Raw genomic sequence first — 18977 nt, forward strand, 5'->3', positions numbered from 1 at the left:
AATACAAAGGAATTCTCGCTCCTTACGGTTCTTCCAGATTCCAAACCTTATACATTCGTGTTCATGAATATCATCGGGTCCGCCTTCCCTTTACACTACTCCTTCGGTCTCCGACACTCCGATATGTCGATCGCCAATATGTCTGATCGACGATATTTATTATTGGCGACTCCAACCTCTGATCGTTGATTACATCGGGACTCCACCATGCCGATCGTCGATTAGATCAAAACCGTCAGTCCGGATTCGCGATCTAATGGTTGAGGTGTAATCGCAACATCGCATCACTATTTCGCTAACTGTTGGCCTTTATCCCCTTCGATCGTCGATATGTGATTTAATCGTGACCGTTGATCTGGCCACGATCCAATGGTCTACGATTAATCGCCATTTACTCTTCGCAAATCTTCAAGGTTCCCTTCGATCACCTTAAAAAGGTCTTCACCGATGTGACACGCTCTCAGTTGTTGATCTAACTGATCCAACCACTGCTGAGCATCAATACTTCTCCGTTTATTCCTTTTACTTAGTAATTCCACTAAGTCTTCAGTATTTCCTCTGCGACATGGTTTCTTACAGGGTTCTGGACCTTTGTTACTTTACTGGGCACTATCTCTTCTGACCTTAGACTTTCGCTCACACTCCTTTGATCTCTGTCCTTCTTGCGGAACTCTGATGGAGCCGATGATCCATTATAACTCTCTGTTTCATTGTTTCTCCAGAGCTTCACTCTGCTACTTCATTTATACTTGATGAAGTATTTCGATTCTTCTGAATCGCTCTCCTCTCTCTCTATGCTTCACCCTCGACTGTGTTTGCTTACAATTATTTCCACCCTATCGTTTCACATCATAAACAATCACAGAACACGCATTTCATACGTTCTGACATAGTCAGGAAAACTCTGCATATATTAATATGAAAGCATCAATTTACATTCGAGACACTTCGGTCTCATGCACACACAGGCCTAATTTTCCTCATTAGTGGCCTCTCCCCCTACCCGTAGGCTTACATATGTTTATATGTAACTGGGTTTGGATTACTGATCCCATCCTTTCCTTAAATCACTCAAATAAAGCTCTAAAGCTCCACATGCATGCATACATGGCAGAAAAGCCTCCTTGAGACTTTATTCCATCTTTTCTGTGTTTTAAAACAGAAAAGCCTCCTCGGTCCACATCTATTCATTTTATGCCTAAAAGCTCTCCCTTGCTCCTAGAATCATGGAACTACTCATGTTCTTATTTATTTATTTTGAGAGCATCTAATTAAATCACACTTAAAGGCCTAAATATTACCTTGACTTGGAACTTAGGAAACTAATTCCTAAAATGCATGACCCCCTATGTCTACTATTTACAATGATTTTCCTTGAGCTGAATGCTCCTGCATCAGAATATAAGGGTAAAATATATTCCAGAGGAGCATAGCATTGATGTGTTCATAGGGACATTAAAGGATAACATCCAACATGAGGTTCGCATTTGGGAGCCTGATTCATTGGAGAAGGCATTCAGGTTGGCAAGAAAAATTGAAAACAAAATTATGGCAACAAGGAAGCCTACCAATCACAACTATAAAGATTGAAGTGTTGTCCCACCTAGTCTTCCATAACCTACAAGGTTGAAACCAAAAAAATCGGAAGAAAAAAGGGCAAAAAGGCTTTGTTACAGTTGTGATAGCAAATACACTAAAGGTCATAAGTGTGCTGAGAAGAAATTATTTTACATAGATTGTGAAGAGGAAGAAGAAAAGGAACAAGAAACATCAAAAGAAGAGGATACACACCAGGAACAACCTAGAGAAATAATAAATTAAACTGACCATATCTTGTAATGCATTGGTCGGAATAACCACTCCTAAAACTATCAAGATAGAAGGACATATCAAGAAGAAAAAGGTAATAGTGTTGATTATTTCGGGAAGTACCCGTAATTTTATTCATTGTAAGATAGCGAAGGAATTGAATTGCCTCCTATATCCAACACCAGAGTGTCAAACGATGGTTTCAAATGGAAGAACCATAAATTTCTCTGGAAAGTGCCACAATAAAAAGCTATCCATGGGAGAATATGTGTTGAATAGTCCAATGTTTTCCATTCCAATGGGTGGTGTTGATGTTGTACTAGGAGCCTAATGGATACAACCGTTGGGTATGATAGATTTTAATTTTCAAGAAATTTTCTTGATTATTTTTTCAAAATGAAAGGAAGTTGAATTAAGGGGTATCGCAGGGAAACCGGGAAAGATAATCAGCTCTAATAGCACGATAAAACTTCTAAATAAAGAACAACATGGTGTAATTGCACAATTATGTTCGCTAGAGGTTCCCACGTCAAAATCATCTATTTCTCCATATCTCCAAAAAGTATTGGATAATCATTCCAAGGTATTTGAGACTCCCAAAGGCCAATGAGGAGGCAACAAAGGGGCCAGTTGTCGAGGTAAGCCCAAAATAAAGAAGCCAATGGGTAGCAAAACGTGGAGTTTAGGAACCACCAAGAGAGGGTGAGCAGGGTGACGTGTCCAAAGGGACCCACAACAAGTAAAGGAAATGACTCTATTATTTGTCAAGAAAATGAGGCCGAAATGAGGCCGGAGGAATTACATTGTGAATCAATAATAGAGTTACTTCTTGTATTCTCTTATATTAGTGAATATTGAAGACTTTTCACATCCATTGAATTGTGATCAAAGCCTTGGGTACTTGTGGTCCCATTTTGTTACATAGTAATTGGTTTTATAGAGCATGAGCCTAAGCACTACAAAAATTTGAAGAAAGGGGACAAAACACATCACCTATCCCATATTCCAATGCTTATAAGAAAAAAACAATTTTTATTTTTTTTTTCAGTTCAGATATATCCCATATTCCAATGCTTATAAGAAAAAAGTAATGTTTTTCTTAGAGATTTATTTATACATAACATGAGTAGGAAAGAAAAATATTCATGACACTGGATAAGGATGGAAAAATCATAAACATTTAATGCATTGCATTTCATAAATTGAGAATACAAAATGTGAAAAATGTGGGAGAAGATAAATGTGGCCATACACATAATTTTCCAACCTTTAAATACTCTTCAAATGAAAAATAATTAGCATGATTATATAAATACTCTTAAAATGAAAAATAATAAGCATGATTATATAAATACTCTTAAAATGAAAAATAATGGGCATTGTTATATAATTACACATTAAATAATGAAAAAAAAAAATGAGCAGTATTATATAATTAGGTAACTTATGATTAAATACATTTATAAACTATAAAAGCTCTACATGGTGGGAAGGAGCACAAAAAGAACACTACACTGTTATCAAATAAGAATACTCTAGAGAAAACTCTGAATCACAAGAAATCAGGCAAGAAAGAAACAACTCTCAAGACTAGCAGGGAGAAAACCCCGCTCAGCAACAAAAAAGTGAACTCGACAACCCCTCAAGCATCAACAGTGATGAAGATTCGAATACTGCACAAAATAAATATTCATTTGGCAACAAAGCAGATCTCCTAGAACAAACTTCTTCTCCGTCTATCTTCAAGAGGACGAACACAACAGATCGTGAAGCTAAGACATCAATGTCCCAAGAACTAGAAGAGATGAAGGAGATGCAAGATAAAAGAAGTTGGAATACTGTAAAGAAAAAAAAGAAAGCTACAACATCAATCTCACCAAGAAAGACGAGGAGCCAGATAATTAAAAACTAAGAAAATTATAGGTCCAATAGACCAATTTGGTCTCAGTGGATGTTAACCATCATTATCATCATCATCAATAAATCTCTATCATACTTCTTTCTATCTTAGAACTAAAATGAAAAAAAAAAACACTAGTTATTTTGTTTCCAAATGGTGATATGGTTTATTACCCAAATTAATATTGAAATGCAAAATTTATATTTATATAAACTATATTTCTATTTAACAATTAATTTTTATTTATATTATAAAAATGTATTGTATATTTTTAAATTTAAAAACCTCAAATTTCAAAAACAATAATAATAATAATACAAATACAAATAAACAAATACAAATATTGGGGACGTTGGTTGGTGAGAAGATAATTAAGAATGAGTTTTACTTTCGGTGTCATTGTCCTCGTGTCGGATAGCTGTCGCTCTAGTTGAGCAACTCTAAGGCTTAAATTGTTGATTAATTTATGCTTGATACAACTTTCCTGCAGAGATCTGCCAACACCTTCTCGAGTGCCTCATTCTCCATTCTGTCTCCTGCTCGTCCTTTCGATATGCCCTGGCCATCCCAGTAGTGAATGCGATCAGCCCCTATATGATGTTCTTCATTCGCCGGAACTGTCTCTGAGGAGGAGAGATCCAAGCCGTTGAGTTCTTCGCACTTATCTTCATTCTCCGACTTTTTCATAACCTCTTCTTTCTCGGGTTGCGTTTCTGGTAATTCAGGAGTACTATTCTTTGGGTAAGGCTGAGAATCCATTTCAGGGATATGCCCATGATCACTCTCACCTGCCCCCTCCATGGACATAGATTTTCCTGCAATTATGGCAGCTGAAACACTCGACTGTTTACAGTCGTCCTTGCCTCCCGCACAAATGATTTCACCCCTGAGCTTAAGTCGATTACATGAGTGCCATGAAAAAATTAACCGCCCACAGAAAGAGGAGCATATATTATTTAGTTAAACATAATGGTAAATGGTATCATGTAATATTAAGGTTTCATACCCCTTTTAATTATTAAAGGCAGTCAAAATAAATACCTGAATCGCATCGAGTCTGAGAAAAAGAGACATGATCTGTTGGTCAAGTTTTAGTCACTCGTAATCATTTCCACGTATCAACTGAGTTTGTGTTGCAAGACGCCTCCTTATTTCATCAGCTTCTGAAATCACTTGCAAGGCTTCCGAACACAAAACCCTTTGAACGTGGACTGTATTTTCACAGCGGCAACGACCTGCTCCATCCTGGGAGCGGCCACCTTTGCTGTTTTCGTAGACACAGATGGTGATTCGGTGCCTGCATCATAAACGGGAATCGAAATCACTCTCCCCTTTCTACTTGTAGTTGGTTCTGCGTTCTTCTTTGCTGGATGAGCGTTTGTAGTTGGTTCTGCGTTGTTCTTCTTTGCTGGATGAGCGTTGGTTCTACTTGTAGTTTGGGGTCATTGCGTGATCCGTGGCCGGGAACCTCGAACGGCCAGCCCCACGAGCTGTTCTCATGCACTGGTTGTGGAGGAGTTTGGTTGTTCGGAGGAAATGAGCTGCCTTGGTTCTGCGTTCTTCTTTGTGGAAATGCATGCCTATCACCTCCAAACATATCAAAGGGGTTGAATTCCATCGTCTACTCCCAGCAACAATAATGCCACGCAACAAACACCCAAAAACATCTAAGATTTATACCTAGTGAATCCCACAATGTACTGGCAGTTGATTGGATTCATGATGTACCTCGTTAACAGCAGGCCAGATATTCGCTTTTCAATAAACACTTTAAATCAATTTATTGTTGAGTCCAGGCATATACAATGGATGATAGAAAAGCACATGGTACCTGTGTTGTACAGTTAGATGTTATTTGAGATATGTCTCATGAGGTGAGGTTAGTCTGTGGAAATATAACGAGTCATGAACCGATGAGGCTTCAAAATTCAGAAGAACATGGTCGGGTCACTTCATGTGAGAGGTAATGCAAAGAGGAGTAGTAGAGCTCAAGCACTTATTCATATAAGAGTAGATTGTAGAAAAAAACTAGCTTAGTATGATGTTGAATGTCTCATTGGAAGAGAATGATGAGGCATTTGCAAGATCAGGCTAACCATCTCTTGAAACCGTAAATGAATTTGGCTGGGTCATAAAGGACTTTAACCAAGAGGAGATGAATACATTCACCTTTGAAGCTAGAAGGACTTGGCTAGGTCATAAAGGACTCTAACCAGAAAGGTGAATGGGCCAAGGCATTTACTCAGGCAATTATAGGATAGTGATGAGCCGTAATATCTCAACAAGAATGTTGAGATTTCTAGGGCTACCAACTTTAATTATCAACCAAGGGTTTGTACAAACTTAAAGGACAGTAGGTCAAGCTCTACCCATGCCACCTTCAAGCAATGGACCAGATCAAGGCATACAAAAGCCACTCCTTCAACTAGCCTAGAGAAAGAAATTGCATGAAAAGAGAGAGTTCTACTCTATTTGCAGGAATGAAAACATTACTCTAATTGAAAAAATGAAAGTACTATTCATCCAAATGCCAAGATTAGATCTAGTTGCAAGAAAAATATGCTATTTTCATAAATGAAAAGTGTTATTCTACTTGAAGATTGTAAATCAATACCCTATTTGAAAAATGTAGAAAGTTATTGTGAAAAAGGAAATTTGATCTTTCCAACAACAATGCGTGTGACTAAAATCCTAAGAAAGCATAATTGAAGAATCATATCTAATCTACTTTACATTGGTGAATCATCTTTTTTATCAGTGTGTTCAATGAAATTTAGCCTTGGTAACAGAATCCATGTTCAGTTCATAAGAAAACATGAATTGCTATTCAAATGTGGAAACTTGTCTTATAATTCTAATTGCATATTTGTACTTGCAGTGAAGGAAAGGTATGTCTAGAGTGGTCTTTGGTCCTCCCAAGTCATGGATTCAGAGCCTGTGGATCATTATTCAGTCCCAAGGGGAAAAAATCAAGCTCCTAAAGAAAATCTGGTCAAGTTTGGGCAATGCTACAAGATGTTACAGGACTGCTACTGGTACAGGATGCTACAGGATTTCCTTGTTTTTCTACATGATTGGATTTGTGAGCATCCTGAGGGTATAAAAAGTGTTTTGAAGCTGGATAAAGGTAGATAAACGTGTATGATGGTTACGTGAGACATTTTCCAAGCTTGGCACCCCTCAAAGGCCCATCTTGCACAAAATAAAATGCTCACGATGTCCTTTAATGACCCAGAAATGTAGTCTCGGTGGCAGATTTTTGAGGAAATGTGAGATGTCAAGGAAGAGGTTGATGATAACAAAAGAGATGTAGGATGAGTGTGCCAACCCTGCAAGCCACTAGTAGTACTTGCATACCAAGAACGAATCCCTTCTTGTTCTTGAAAAGAGTGTCAAACTAATGATCAAATTACCGCAAAACAAACTAAGCAAGAAAGAATGAGTCAAATTTTATGAAATCAAAAAAACAAGGGTTTTATTTCATTATGAATTAATTCACCTTACAACATGCATCTAGCCTACATACATGAAAACATGCATCTAGCCTACATACATGAAAACTTGATAGAGAAGATTTTAACTCCTATATTGCAAAAACAGAGTATCCAAGAGACAATGAATTAAAGCCTAGGAATTTGCAAAAGAATGCAACCACACATTTTTGGCTTGTTACTGTAGACTCAACCACACTTCCCAAAAGACAGGTGGTAATCAAGCCTGCAACCACAATTTTTATGGAAAATAAACTTCTACTCAAACAAGGAAGGAAATGTTGCTACTAAATAATGTATAAATAAGATACATAAAGAGAGACTGAAGCTTCTAGGTTAGGCCCTAACTCAAGGGGACGCATCCATTTGCAACAAACTCAAATGTGAAGCAATAGTAGACCTTTCATTAACATAAAATGGAGTTCAAATACATCATGCAAATAAAAATGGAATTGACAGTCTTAAGCACTTAGATCTTAGAAGCTCTCCTTGCTCCAAAATTTTGAATCCTAATGAGCTCTTGGGCTTTTTGATTTATACAAAGATGATTGAGGGGTAGCCTCCTTGGAAAGAGGGTTACTTCCATCCAAAATCTCGAGAAAAGTGGATCTATCTCCCCTAGATCCTTACAATTACTTGAGTTCATTGGCTGCCAGTAGACCTCGAGTTGTTGATGAGTGATTCTAGGGATCAAGTCAAGTTGAAGGAGGGTAAATATAGGGGACAAGGCTCCTACATCTCCTCTAGATGCCTCCAATGTGCCTCTACATAGTAAATGCTTAAAACTGCTCTTTGCCTGCACATTAACCACATTAGGCCACAAAGTATGACAAACACCCTTTAGTCTTCCTACTAAGCACATTATAGCCAAAGAGATGCTAATTAATGTGAGAAGAGGAGAATTTATAGGCTGGAGGATGGAAAAATGGCTTTATAATATATCTATTAATGGGACCCATCAAATACATTCACCTCTAAAGCCAAAAAGACTTGGCTAAGTTGACCAGAGGCGAATGTCCCAAGGAAATTATAGGATTGGACATATCTTCTCCTTAGAAGTTGGAAGGACTTGGCTGCCAGAATTTCATGAAAACTATTTCTTCAAAATTATTTCATCTAAATTACAAAAAGGAGTTAGAAGGTACAAATAAACCCTACTCTAGAAATTCCATGAAAATGATGTTGTATTCAAGTAATAAGAATAATATTTTATTTCATATAACCTTCAATTTATCGATGTTTTCCATTTGTATGAAGCATATACTTTCATCAATTAGCCAATATCTTATTCAATATGAGTTTCAGAGGTGTGGCGATAAAATTTATTTATAATAAGAGGTGTATATATTATATATAAATAAATAAAAACTCATTCTTTCAATTTTCATTGGGCATTAAGTTTGGGTTCTTATTATAGTCTTCATTCCTCCCAATGTATATTTTTCATGGGAAATATTATATTATCATAGCTCCTCTTGACATATATTTTTCATTGGAAATATTGAATTACCTAAAATTTTTAGTTTTATGGATTCTAGTATCAAGTTTTATGCATCCAAATTCAAATTTCTGTAATTTCAATTAACTCCTTTCACATTCAAACCAAGATCAATTAAATCTTTTGACATTCAATATGTTTTCACTGCCTAGACAACATTCCATCATCAACCAACACCTATATAATCACCAAGGAAATTTAAGCATAAAATTAGCCTCCTAGGAAAAATAATAAAATAATAGTTAAAATAATAAAATAAGAGTTACGAATTTTGGAGGGAAAAGAAGAAAACTACTTTTTTTAATTGTATTTTTGGCTTATCTCTATATAATTTTACTCAAATTTCAAGTGTAGATACTTGTTGGATGCTAAATTAAATTCCACGTTCAACGAGTACCCTTTATACATACTTCTCATAAGATACAAGTTGATAAAAATTGAAAATACATTAAGAAAAACATGTTCAACATATTTTTTTAATGTATTTTCATTTTTTATCAATGTAGGTTTTCTCAAAGTATGCATAATGGGTACTCGTTGGATGTGAAATTTAATTTTGCATCCAATGAGTGTCTACATTTGAAATTTAAATAAACCCATAAGGAGATAAATCAAAAATACAATTAAAAAATAAATAAATAAATAAAATTAGTTTTTCTTCTTTTTCCTCTAAAATATTTATATGTAGCTCATTTAAATTTAAAGAATTTTGATTGGTTTACATATTATAACATGAAAATTTCGTGGGCGCCTTTAGGCTAAAATTTCCTCTAATAGGCTATTCATAACACTGATCAACTTACTCAAAGCTTGATCTACCTTGACTTACACAGTAATTCGAGGGGCATTCAAAGGTCCAATTATAAACAAATATGCAAATTGAGGTCTCCACTTTGCTCTTACCTTCTTTGTTGTTGTTTATGCTCATGTCTTTGTTCATTGTAGATGTGTTGTTAGCTTTACTTCCACTACTACAAGCTATGGATTTGATTCTTTAATGTTTGTGTGTCGATGTGGAATAAAACCACTAGTGAAACTGCCAATGGTACTAGATTTGTTATTGGTATTATTGAATATACTGCCACTAGTGTCTGTGTTGATGTTACTTTTAATGGATCTATTGTTGCATCCATTTTTCTAAATTGTTCGAATATTTTTCTTACTCAATACCAAAAAACTAAAATTAATACTCCAAACCACTAAACTAACTATAATGATTATACCATAAGACTAGAAATATACAAACAATATATTAAAGAACTATATGGCTCTTTTACCAATCAATTCTAAAAATTATTGTAGGAATTTACTGCTTCCAAATTCTAAGAAATTATCATCGAGATGTAGACCTATCAATTGTGGTATGCCTTTTTCTTAATCCTATGCAACCATAGAGAATATTAACATCATAAGAAATAACATTTTATATGAAATATAGAACAACTTCAATTTATGGATACTTATTAATTACTATTATGGATTTAACAGTAGCAACAGAAAACTAAACAAAATAATGATGAGTAGTTGATGGATTAATTTCCTTTCCTGCTGACACAAGTATTATTACATACTATGCTTGGCCTGCACAAGAAACCTACCTATGAAAGTGCAATGGATATCCTCTCTACTTTTGCACAATTTCTCCAATGCACATTCATTTTTCAACACCTTCGCCTTATGGCCCCAACACCAAGAATCCTATCATTACATTCATTGGAGGAGGCCATCAACACTGAACCTCTAAAAGTATTCTCCTCCAATCCCTAGAACAAGTGATCATCAGGTTTTCCCAAAGTAGACTCCCACCATGCTTTTCTATCAGCATCTGCTCATTCTCTTAATAAATGTCCATGTTATGAAATCAGCTCACAAAAAGATAGAAAAGATAGATCAACGCCTTAGAATTCAGCCTCTTCGAGGGAGAAACCTCCTTTACATTACATAAATGAACAATTCTTGGATGATTCAAATGACAAAACCTCCTTTCTATATATAGGAGTCTAAGGAGTCACAATATAACCAAGCTGACCTAACAATAATAATATAAAGGCACAAAAATAACAATAGAGGGATTCTATGGGGTACAGTAATAACAATATGGGGACAATAGGGACACAACAATATTAATAAGGGATACAACTACAATAGTAATGGGGGCATCATTAGTATTATATGGACCTAACATGCCCCTCTCCTTCAAAAAATTGTTGTCCTCAACGCTTGAGTAGTTCTGGATGCTTCTATATAAAATTCTCATCCTCCCATGTGGAATCTTCAGCGGATAAGTTCTTCCACTTGATGAGATACTCCGAAATGGATCGATTTCGTAGCTATCGAGTTCTTGTTTCTATGGCTACTTCTAGTTCCAATATAATTTTTCCTTCCTCGTCAGGTTCTGGAAATATTGTTTGAACAGGGAGCTTGTCGCCTATAACCTTCTTTAAACATGAAACATGGAAAACTGGGTGCACTCGAGAAGCTGCAGGAAGCTCCAATTTGTATGCCATAGTACCAATCTTTTGCAACACCTTGTACGGACCATAATACTTTGGTGATAATTTATTATCCTTCTTAGCTTGCTTGAGGGACATTTGTTTATATGGTTGTAGCCATAGGAATACCCAATCACCTACATCAAAACTTCTTTCACTATGATGTTGATCTGCTTGTTGTTTCAACCTATTCTGTGCTAACGCAAGGTTATCCTTTAAGAGTTGGAGAACTTGTTGTTGATGCTCGATGTGATGTTCCACTACTTGAACCTTAGAATTTTCTCTTAAATATGATGTGATGGATGGTGGCTAATATCCATAAAGTGCCATAAATGGGGTCATTTTTGTTGTAGTATGGAAGGAAGTGTTATACTACCATTCAGCCAAAGGCAACCATTTGACCCATTTTGTCTGTTTATTAGATACAAAGCAACAAAGATATCCTTCCAAACATTTGTTTACTATCTTAGTGTGCCCATTAGATTGAGGATGATAAGATGAGCTATGAGCTAACTGAGTACCAAGACAAGAAAATAATTTTGTCCAAAAATTTCCAGTAAAAATGGGATATCTATCACTTACAATAATCTTTGGGTTTCCATGTAGCTTTTTAATTGTTTCCATAAATTAAGTAGAAACTGTATTGGCTTTAAATGGATGTGATAATGCACAAAAGTGTGCATACTTGGTAAGTCTGTCAACTACCACCAAGATGACACTCTTTCGCTCAGACTTGGGTAGACCTGTGATAAAATCCATTGAAACCTCTTCCCAACATTGGCTTGGAATGGATAAAGGTTGTAATAGACCTGGTGTCTTAATTGTTTCAGCTTTATTTTGTTGGCAAAACAAACATTCCGTCACAAACTTTTGAATATCTGATTTATGGCCATCCCAAAAAAATTCCTTCTTAACCCTGTGGTAAGTTTTTAGAAATCCTGAGTGCCCTCCTAAGGGAGAAGCGTGCAATTCCAGAAGAATCTTTTGTTTGAGTTGGGAATTCTTACAGAGGTATAAGTGATCTTTGTACGAGAACGAATCATTTTTCTAGCTAAATGTATCAGATGTACTGGAATCTTGTTGTAACTTTCGAATAAGTGCCTACACTTCTTCATCATTCTTCCATTCCCCCCTCGCTTCTTTTATCCAATTTGATTGGATAATAGAAATGGCACACAACAATGCTTCCACATCCTCATCCTTTCTTGAGAGTGCATCTGCCACAACATTTTGCTTCCCTTTTTTGTAGATGATTTCAAAGTCATAACCAAACATCTTTGTGACCCAATTTTGTTGTTCTTTAGAGGATAATATTTGTTCTAAAAAGTATTTAAGGCTATCATGATCCGTTTTTACCTTGAAGTGTCTTCCCATTAGGTAGGGTTGCCATTTCTTAAGTGCATGTAGTATTGCCAACATTTCCTTCTCATAAATAGCTTTGTGTAAATACTTTCCCTTGACTGGACGACTTTCGAAAGCAATGGGTCTTTCATCTTGCATTAAAACACCACCAATTCCATTTCCTGAAGCCTCACATTCCACAATAAAGGTTTTTGTGAAGTCTGGTGTAGCTAAGACTGGTGCTTGGCACATTGCCTCTTTAAGATGTTCAAAGGCCTTTGTTGCTTCTGGAGTCCATGAAAATGCATCTTTCTTCAATAATGTTGTTAGAGGTGCTGCTATTTTCCCATAATTCTTAACGAACTTGCGATAATACCCTGTCAACCCGAGAAATCCTCGCAAATGCTTTATGGATGTGGGGATTTTCCATTCCTTAATGGATTTAATTTTGTTAGGGTCTACCTTAACTCCTTCATGAGATACAATATGACCCAGATATTCCACCTCTTGTACTCCAAAGAAACATTTGGATATTTTTGCATATAATTGTTTCTCCTCCAATAGTTGTAGCATCCTATCAACATGTTCAACATTATCCTTCCAAGACTTGTTGTAGATTAGTATATCATCAAAAAATACTAACAAAAATTTTCTAAGGAAGGGTTTGAAAATGGAATTCATCAAACCTTGAAATGTAGAAGTTGCATTAGTAAGGCCAAAAGGCATGACCGAAAATTCATAGTGACCCTCATGAGTTATAAATGTTGTTTTCGGAATGTCTTCAGTCTTCATTCTGATTTGATGATATCCTAAACAAAGATCCAACTTGGTGAAGTAAATTGATCCATGAAATTCATCCAATAATTTGTCAATGACAGGAATGGGAAACTTATCTTTAATAGTGAGCTTGTTGAGCTCCCTATAATCCGGACACATGCGCCATGATCCATCCTTCTTGTGCACCAATACTACTGGAGCAGAGAAAGAACTTTGGCTAGGTTGAATTATACCAGCCTTTAGCATTTTTGCAACCATACATTCAATTTCACTCTTTTGGGAATAGGGATATCTGTACGGCTTGATGTTTGGAGGAACACTTCCTGGAATCAAATGAATAGCGTGATCGTGATCACGAATAGGAGGGAGACCTTTGGGTGTCTCAAACACCTTGGAATTATTGTCCAAGACTTTTTAGAGATCTAGAGAAATAGATGATTTCGATGTGGAAACATCTAGCGAACATAATTGTGCAATTACACCTCGTTGTTCCTTTTTTAGAAGCTTTGTCATACCGTTAGATCTTATTATCTTTCCTAGTTTCCCTGCAATGCCCCTTAATTCAATTTCCTTTCCTTCCACATAAAATTTCATGAAAATTTCTTGAAAGTTAAAAGCTATTGTACCCAAAGATTGTAGCCATTGAACTCCTAGTACAACATCAACACCTCCCATTAGAATGGAAAGCATTGGGCTATTCAGTACATATTCTCCCATGGATAGCTTGATATTATGGCACTTTCCAGAGCAATTTATCATTCCTCCACTTGCAACCATCACTTGACATTATGGTACTGGATATAGGAATTAATTCAATTCTTTTGCTATCTTACAATGAATAAAATTGTGGGTACTTCCTGAATCAATCAACACTATTACCTTTTTCTTCTTGATATGTCCTTCTATCTTAATGGTTTGAGGAGTGGTAATTCCAGCCAATGCATTACAAGATATGGTCGGATTCATTTCTTCTTTATCTAGGCTTTGTTCCTGGAGTATATCCTCTTCTTTTGACCTTTCTTGTTCCTTTTCTTCTTCCTCTTCAAAATCTATGTAGAATAATTTCTTCTCAGCACACTTATGACCTTTAGTGTATTTGCTATCACAACTGTAACAAAGCCCTTTTATTCTCTTTTTTTCCAATTGTTTTGGTGTCAACCTTATAGGTTGTGGAAGGCTAGGGGCAACAACACTTCCATATTTATAGTTGTGAGTGGTAGGCTTGCTGGTTGCCATAATTTTGCTTTCCATTTTTCTTGCTAATCTGAATGCCTTCTCCAATGAATCAGGTTCCCAAAGGTGAACATCATGTTGGATATTCTCCTTTAAAGTCCCTATGAACACATCAATCCTATGCTCCTCTAAAATATTTTTTACCCTTATGTTCAATTTTTGGAACTCCTCAATGTGCTCCATCATTGAACCCTTTTGTTTGAGACTTATCAATTGGCTAAAAAAGGTGTTGCTTTTTGTATCCTCATAATGTGTTGTCATTTCTTCCGTAAAAATTTCCCAAGTGATAATTTGTCTACGAGAGCAAAGCCATTGATACCATACAAACTGATTTGGTTCCAAATATAAAGTTGTAATGCATACCTTTTGTGTGTTTTGCACATTATTGAGATCGAAAAATTACTCCATCTGCAGTATCCATGTTGTGGGATCCTTGCCATCAAACTTCCTCATATCGATTTTTGGAATATGGTGGGTCTTCGATCCAACATTAGAGTATATGAAATCATGATTACCATTTCTTTTGTTCTCATCATAAGTTTCCTTTACTACCCTTCCACCATTAGTGACCATTTCTTGTAGTAACTTATTCAAATTTATCTTCAATTCTTCCATCTTAGCGTCCATGCCATTCATCTTAGCTTCCATGCCATTCATCTTAGTTTCCATGCCATTCATCTTAGCTTCCACACCCTTTATCTTAGATTCCACGCCATTTATCTTAGCTTCTATTAGCTTTTGTGAGAGTGACATTTGTTGCACTTGGTCTTGTAATTTTGATATATCATGTAGCATTTCTTCCTCTTTTTCATGAGTCATGCTAGAGATTTCAAGTTGTCTACTAGGTGTTTCCATTTTCTTTCTTCAAGGCATCAATTACCGATAATAATTCTTCACTATTCCCTTTGAATTCCTTCAAACTAATTTTTCAAACTAACCTTATGCAAATATTTAAAAAAATACACACCTTTTTTCACTTTGTAGGCACTCGATATTGAATATGATGTATCTCTGTAATTTCGGATCTTTCAGTTCTGAAATTGCGACCTGCAGTAGCCCTCTATGTCCTCTTTCCAATGCCACCAGTCTGATCGAATTTAGATTCTCCAAGAAAGAGTTATGCACAATCTCCCAAGATGACCTAATTATATACCTTTTAAGAAGAACGAACTTGTATGAGGTGTCATGTGTCACTGTTTTGACCTTCGGGTCTAAAAAATATACAAAGGAAACTACAGTCTGTCCTCTTTCTATAACTTCTTATGCAATTGCAATATGATGCTCAAAACAAAAGTTATTATGATTTTCCCAAGGTCACCTATTTGGAATGTAATTCAGGAGTCTGCAAAAAGACCAACTTCCTCAGATCATATCTCCGCAAATATAGTGCGAAAAGCTCTGAAATTTAGACCTGAGGTTCAAAAACATTTTGTCTCAAATGGGTTTTTTTGTTCGCTTCTGAAACGTCGCAGAAAAAGAGTTATAGCAAAAATTCCACGATAACCTATTTGGAGTAGCGAAACACTAGAATCCAAACCTCTGATACCAAATTTTATGAAACTAGCTCACAAAAAGATAGAAAAGATAGATCAACACCTTAGAATTCAGCCTCTTCAAGGGGGCAACCTCCTTTACATTACATAAATGAACAATTCTTGGATGATTCAAATGACAAAACCTCTTTCTATATATAGGAGTCTAAGGAGTCACAATATAACCAAGCTGACCTAACAATAATAATATAAAGGCACAAAAATAACAATAGAGGGATTATGTGGGTCACAATAATAACAATATGGGGACAATAGGGGCACAACAATATTAATGAGGGATACAACTACAATAGCAATGGGGGCATCATTAGTATTATAAGGACCTAACAATCCATGTCCCATGTAGGTTTCCAAAACGGATGGTAAATTATCTCAAATGTCAGAAATGGCGTAAATAAATTTTCTCTGATTTCTTAATCATTTGTTTAACAATTCCCCACCCTTCGAGCACCCAAAGAGCCTTGGGATTTAGAGCTCTTATTTTTTCACATACGAGACAACCTCTTTGCCTCGAGAAATGGGACTTTGATTTCCATATCAAACAACAATCTTCCTCATGCTTTTCGATCCTAGGAGGAGATGAGTTGGTTCTGGTCTATGATCTATAAGGTGGTGTAGCTTGATTGGTCATCATGCTCTTAATGGTAGTCCTTGCAACCACCCGAGGTGACCAATCCATGGTTGAATCTGACAATGGGATCATTCAAAAATTGACTGACATCGCTGATTGAAATTTTCATCAATGTCCCTATCATGTTACACAACTTATTTTCATCCTCTACTACTTGAATGGCCTTATTTTCATTCTCACATAATCAAATATAAGAACTCTAAAGATGTACAAAATTTGATCATTAATACAACGATTTTCCATGGAATGTATAATTAATCAATAAAATATACATTGTGTACTCACGATTTGAAGCGTTTTTCTTGACATTGAAGACCGTGATGGGTTGGTAGATGGCTCCAGTGTCATCTTGTTACACATCATTTTGTCACCATGACATTTGACTGGTAAAATGGATCTCTCGTCATCCATAAACATGTTCCATTGCACTACCTTAGAAGTCAAATAATAAAAAACCCTTGAAGAAGATGTGAATTTTGGGTAAAATGGATTTTATAACTCATTAAGTATGACCTGCTTGCTTTTCCTAGCTATTTTCCACGCTTGTGTAGTTTCTACCCCTGAAATATGCACAGAACTGCACTTTTTCTTCCACTATAGACTGAGCAATCAATTCAAAGAAAAAGAAAAAATAAAAAGTGAATTCCAAAAGCATAGTTGGGCAAATATATCCCAACTGAAAGCTTCTGAGGTCATATCTATTCGAGCCATACCACTCAAGTCATGGAGCTAATTCCCTTTCATCAAGGAATGTTAATCCCCCAATTAAAGGATCTCATCATCCTCTTTTGGATCTGGAACTTCTTTCTCTTGGTCTATAAATTGACTACAAGTTAGAGGGATTAGATATTTCAGAGAAGACACACTTATGTTGTTGGATTTCGATTGGAAAGCTTATCATCTAAGGAGAGGGTTGGAGGCATTTGGGAGGAATCTCATGACATCAAAGAAGAAGTTATAAGGCTCTTCTTTATCCTTGAATTAATGCAAATGAATCATTTCTTTCATTGTACTATCTAACTGAAATGATGAATGATTTGTCTCTTTTGATATTCATTAAGATGATTTCAATTTCTAATCTCCTTGATCATTAGATTTAGCTTGTTTGAATTGTTATGTTGCATATGCCTTTGATATTTCTTATGTCTGTGGTTGTAGATCTTTTCAAGCATTGAGAAGCTACATCGAGACAAAGTAAGAATCTTCATCAAGCATTTCGCAAATAGATAAGAGGCTTATTCTCCTTCTCTTATATTTACGATTCAAATGAAGTAAGCTTAGGAAAAGAGTTATTCAATTGTTTGTTTGTTTCTAGTTTCCTTTAGGATCTAAGGGGATCGGTCTTGTTAGCAAGAGGGATTTATTCGCCTAACACATCCTCTGAGTGCAAGGAAATGGAACACTTGAACATGGGCTACAGAGTGAAGCTAATCTTGGATATGGCTCAAAAAAATTCCAGCACGAATATAGTGGCCTTGAGATATTCATCCTTCTCTATCAATTTAATGGCCTTTGCATACCCCTTAGAAACGTGGGCATAGAGATAACCAAGTTCATGCCCACAACATATTCATTGATGGTAGAACCCTTGCCTACAAGCTCGTTTCCATGGGCATCAGTGCTCACATACTCGGGGAGGACGTAGCCAAGAAGTAGGTGAGTTCAAGAAGACATCTCCCAAGAGGCATCCTATGTCAATTGCAGATTCCAGGAATATCTCATAATCTAACAATTAATAGAGAGGTCAATTAAATAATTGACTCCTCTCCTCACTATCAAATTCTGAGATATTCCCAAAATCTACGATCCAAATAAGTTTAGAATCTCGGAAACCCATCCAATATCACCTAAATAACCTAAATAGTTGGAAGCACATGCAAGTGGATTATCCATTCACCTTATGTATACACACTTATACATGTTGGGTGTTAGAATTGGGAACTCATAAAAATATGCATGTTCATCAAGTGACACATCCCCACTACCCCATGATCATCATTTGCTTATATGTTTGTTAGATTGGATACTAGCTTTGTTGTTGGTATTATTGGATATACTTCCATTAGTGTCTGTGTTGATGGTACTTTTAATGGATCTATTGTTTCATCCATTTTGCTAAATTGTTTGAATATTTTTCTTACTCAATACCAAAAAACTAAAATTAATACTCCAGACCATTAAACTAACTAGAATGATTATACCATAAGACTAGAAATATACAAACAATCTATTAAAGAACTATATGGCTCTTT

This window comes from Pinus tabuliformis, chromosome 2_1, assembly GCF_031772625.1.
Source record: "Pinus tabuliformis cultivar Carrire ecotype Pingquan chromosome 2_1, CPIR1, whole genome shotgun sequence".
Classification (NCBI taxonomy): domain Eukaryota; kingdom Viridiplantae; phylum Streptophyta; class Pinopsida; order Pinales; family Pinaceae; genus Pinus; species Pinus tabuliformis.